The sequence below is a fragment of the Rhinolophus hipposideros genome (genome assembly GCF_964194185.1).
Source record: "Rhinolophus hipposideros genome assembly, chromosome: 22".
In the NCBI taxonomy this organism is placed as follows: Eukaryota; Metazoa; Chordata; class Mammalia; order Chiroptera; family Rhinolophidae; genus Rhinolophus; species Rhinolophus hipposideros.
In genome coordinates, this window is record NC_138068.1 from 38,393,673 (window position 1) to 38,398,885 (window position 5,213).

The window sequence follows — 5,213 nt, forward strand, 5'->3', positions numbered from 1 at the left end:
CATGAACAGATACTTTTTTTTTTATTTAAGATTTTATTGGGGAAGGGGAACAGGACTTTATTGGGGAACAGTCTGTACTTCCAGGACTTTTTTTCTTTCCAAGTCAAGTTGTTGTCCTTTCGATATTAGTTGTGGAGGGTGCTGTTCAGCTTCAAGTTGTCCTTTCAGTCTTAGTTGTGGAGGGCGCAGCTCAGCTCAGGTCCAGTTGCCGTTTCTAGTTGCAGGGGGCGCAGCCCACCATCCTTTGCAGGAGTCGAACCGGCAACCTTGTGGTTGAGAGGACATGCTCCAACCAACTGAGCCATCCGTGAGCTCAGATGCAGCTCAGCTCAAGGTGCCATGTTCAATTTTAGTTGCATGTAGTGCTGCCCACCATCCCTTGCGGGAGTTGAACTGGCAACCTTGTGGTTGAGAGTGCACTGGCCCACGTGGGAATCGAACTGGCAGCCTTCAGAGTTAGGAGCATGGAGCTCTAACCACTTGAGCCACCGGCCGGCCCCGAATAGACACTTCTTTGAAGAAGACATACAAATGGCTAACAGTTACGTGAAAAAAATGCTCAACTGTAGTAGCTATTAGCAAATGCAAATCAAAATCACAATATCACCTCACACATGTTAGAATGGCTATCATCAATAAGACAAATAATAAGTGTTGGAGAGGCTGTGGAGAGCCGAGCATACAACTGTTGGTGGGAATGCAGACTGGTGCAGCCACTATGGAAGGCAGTGTGGAGGTTCCTCAAAAAATTACGAATAGAATTACCATATGACCCAGCAATCCCTCTCCTGGGTATCTACTCAAAAAATATAAAAACATTTATCCATAAACACATATGTGTTCCAATGTGCATTGCAGCTTTATTTATGGTGGCCAAGACATGGAAACAACCAGAAGCTATTTCTACTAACTTTTGGTGGAGCTTTTGTTCTTCAACAGATGAATGGATAAAGTAGTTGTTATATATATTCACAATGGAATACTACACTGCCATAAGAAAAGATGAAATATTGCCATTTGCAACAACATGGATGGATCTTGAGATTATTATGCTAAGCAAAATAAGACAGATAGAAAAAGTCAAGAACCATATGATTTCACTTGTATGTGGCATAGAAAACTGAAAGCAACAAAGGAACAAGACAAACAAATAAAGAAACAAAAACTCATAGACACAGATAACAGTTCAGTGGTTACCAGAGTGTAAGGGGGGGATAGTAGAAGAGGGTAAAGGGGGTCAAATATGTATATGGTGATGGAAAGATAACTGACTCTGGGTGGTGAGCACACAATGTGATATATAGATGACGTATTATAGAATTGCACACTTGACACCTATGTAATTTTACTAACCATTGTCACTCCAATAAATTTCATTAAAAAAAAACTTGCTGGACAAGAAGTGATTTATATTATAAAAGGCATCAATAACGAAGTTAAACAGGCATGGGTTTGAATCTCAGTGGTTGTGTGGACTTGTGCCTTTATCTCTCTGAGCCTTGGTTCCTCATCTGCAACATGGAAGATTACAGTAAATTGCCAGAGTGGCCCCAATCTTTGCAGCTCCTCCCATCAAAAGACAGAGCCGATTTTCCCACCCCTTGAACCTAGGCTGGCCTTGTAAGGTGTTTTGGCTAACAGAATGTGATACCCAGCCTAGGCCTGCAGATTTCCTTGCTCTCTTGGATGCTTCCCCAGCTGCCATGAGCACAGACCTAGACTAGCCTGCTGAGGGATGAGAGATCATGTGGAGCAGAGACAAGACATCCCAGCTGAGGCTATTCTAAGCCACCAGCCCAGCCAACCTGGCAGCTAACTTCAGACAACTGAGTGCGCCCAGCTATCAGAACTGCCCAGATGGGCCCAGCATTAAAAATAAACAACTGCTATTTTAAGTCACTAAGTGTTGGAGTAGTTTGTTGTATAGCGACAGCTAACTGATAAGCACACTGAAAATGTCCCTACCTCACAGCCTTTGCTCTTCCTCAGCCTGGAACCCTCTTCTAAATATCCACATGCTGTTTTCCCTCACTGCTCCAGGTAAGGGATAAAATAACACCTCCACTTCCATTCACTCTTCCTGATATATACTGGGCTGGGGTGCCAAAATAATGTGCACAACTTTGGTCAACGTTGCTCAAGCAGTAGTTCGCTGTAATCAGAAGTGTCTGGATGCTGATGGTAACCACTTTGAGCATCTCTTGCAATTGCAGAAGTCAAACGTGACTTGTATTCATCTTTATACAGTTTTCCTTTCTTAAAATGTGTGTACATGTTTTTGGCACCCTCTGTATCTTGCTATAGCATTCATCACCTCACCAGTACATGGATCTACTTACTTGTTTATTGTCGCTCTTGCCCCAACACACACAGCAGAATATAGACTCCATGAAGGCAAGAATATTGCCTGTTTTATCTACTGCTTTCCCTGGTATCCAGCACGTAAAAGGGCTCAGCTATTTGTGGAATGATTGAATGAGTTCATCTCACACCCTAGTGATTTCTAGTGATTCCTAGTGGTCGTGGACCACTACTTGGAGATTCATTCCAGGCATCCCCCCATCTGCCTGCCTTGCCCTGGTCCCTCCTTCCCATGAATAGTAGTGGTCCTCACATTTGAACAATCCCTTTCGTGTATAAAAGGAACTTCCATACTTATCTGTTTGATCCCCTTTTCCTAGATCTATCAGTGGGGATACTCTTGCCTCTATGTTTCAGATGAGCATCTGGAGGCTGAGTGACAGCGACTTGCAAAGGGAACCAGAGTATTTTGAGGCACATCTTGCCCAGAGCTCCCTCAGACCACTGGACAGAGGTACCTGCCACTATTGCCCAGGGCCTACCAGACCCCCAATCAGGAGACCCACTGTGAGCATTTTCTCTCCTCCCAGCCTGCCCTGGGGCCCGACCTGTCCCTAATATGGAGCTGGAAAGCCCTCCCCACCATAAGAAGCCTCTGACAACACCAGCACCTCATTAAATTGACTTTACCATTGTTTACTGTGAAGCAACCAAAGGGAAAGGAAACAACACAGGCTATTAGACCTTGGCCAGCCCCTCCACTCTCAGAGCTTCAATGACACTAAAGAAGGGGGCAAGAAGGGGTGCTCCCCTGCATCCCCCAGGCTGCTCCAATTTACACCTCAACCTCCCTCCCTTCCAGGAACCTCAAGAAAAATTTTGGTAATTTGGGAGGAAAAGCACAGAGTGCAAGCAAGTGTCTGGAGATCACTGGTGACTGCTCAGTAATGTTTGCCTTAATTTAGGTTCCACCAAGAGTGACTCAACCTGAGGATTTGGGCATAAGGATTTTATTAGGAAGGGGCCCCAGGAAGGCCCAGCAGGGGGTGTGGAGCTGAGAGTCATCAAGCAGGGACTGTGTGAAACCCACCTCCATTCATCCCACCAAGGGGCTAGGACCCACGAGCTCCTGCCCCTTACCAGGTGAGGTTTACTCCCAGCACTAAGTGCAGGCATTCCTGGGCTGGTGGAGCTCTCCCCTGCAGGCAGGCATGCCCTGGGCCAGAGGCAGGTCTTGAGGTAGGGCCAGTATGTGTACACAGGAATGAGCTTCATTCAGGTAGCCTCAGTGGCCAGGGACAACTGAAAACAGCATGTGTAACCCAGGGAACCTGCAGTGTCCCAGGGGAAAGAGATCAAAGAATGACTCTCTAGGGGTATTTCAGCAGAGGAAACTGAGGCTATGAGTGATAGGACTTGTGTTGTTGACTCTCCACCTTCAGTCTGGACACTGAATTTCCTGAGCCCACCTGGCTAAAGGGCTTTGTGGCAAATGCATCTATGCAAATGAGGTCTTTCAGAGGAGAGCTCCAGGTTCCAAGGGAGCAAGGGAGAAAGGTCCAGACCCACTGCAGGAACTGCCTGCCAGCTGTAGAAAGCCACAGCTTGTTGCCTCTGGTTACACTGTGGATGCCTGTCATATGAACTCTTTGGCAGAGACAGAATTAGCTCCGAGGTAAACAGCTCCAAACCAGTGGTACAAACAGCATTGCTTGAGTCTACTGGGTACATAACCTGCAGTCAGGAGATGGGCAGAGACCAATGATATGACAAGAGTATCACATTTATTAAGCACTTGGTATGTGGCAAGCACTGTACTTCTGCAGGTTATGCATGGACTACCTTCCTGGTCCTTCCAGCCCCTGGAACCCATCTGAACTATTCTCGTCTTGGGTGGCACCGATATGCCAAATGCCTCAGATGTAGGCAGGAGGGCCCAAAACTTCATCAACCGGACCCTCTTTCTGTGCTCAGAGAAATTCCCCCACCCTCACACCTTCCACACACACTTTACAAATGTGTAAACAAGTGAGCTTCAGTAGTTTGTCCATGGTCACCACTGCTGGGGAGTGAAGCAGAAACTAACCCACACAAGGCCTGGATGATTCCAAAACATCACCAAGTCCTTTCCCACAGGAGCCACAGTCTAGTGGGAAAACAAGACCCAGAGGAACTTGAGCAGAGAAGTTAAACCCCAACACGAGGCAGTGACACAGGAGAGATTACCACCTAGAGCCAGACACTAGGTACCCAGATGTCCTGCCCAATCCTCCCCTGTAGCCTGCTCATGCTCTTTACTGGGTCTGTGGTGTCATGCAAGGTGTCCGGTGGGGTCTCTGCTCCCACTCCCCACATAAGAACGCAGGACATGGTTAGGCCAAAAAGGAACACCCACGGAGCCATAGGTAGGCGAGTCATACCACTATGGTTTCACTGGAGGCTGGGTTCACACGACGTGTGACCTGCTGTCCGCTTTGCTGCCAACTGACAGACTCTCCTCGACTCTCGTCCACTCCCCTCTCAACTCCCCAATGTAGCCGCGGCAGTTATATCAGTGGCCAATGGCTCAATGGTTACAGCTGATGGCTATCTACTACCCGAGCCAGCACCTTTCCACATGAGGCCGAGAGCCTGGAAACTGCTCTCTGGGGCTCTGTCCCCACAGTGGATTCTAAAACAGTGTCTGCAGAAGAACTTAGAGTGGCACTCGGTGGACAGAAGGGTTGTTGACTCCTACTCTAAAACATTTGCAACAGATTTTCCCACTCCCTGTAGAGCCCTGTAAAGGAGCTGCTCCCCCAGCCCCAGGGGAGCTGCCCAGCTGCAGGAAAGCGGCCCCTTTCATTAAGTCCGGGAAGGGCCTCCCACCGGAAATGGAGGCCCCAGGTCTTGGGAAACTGATGACGAGGCAA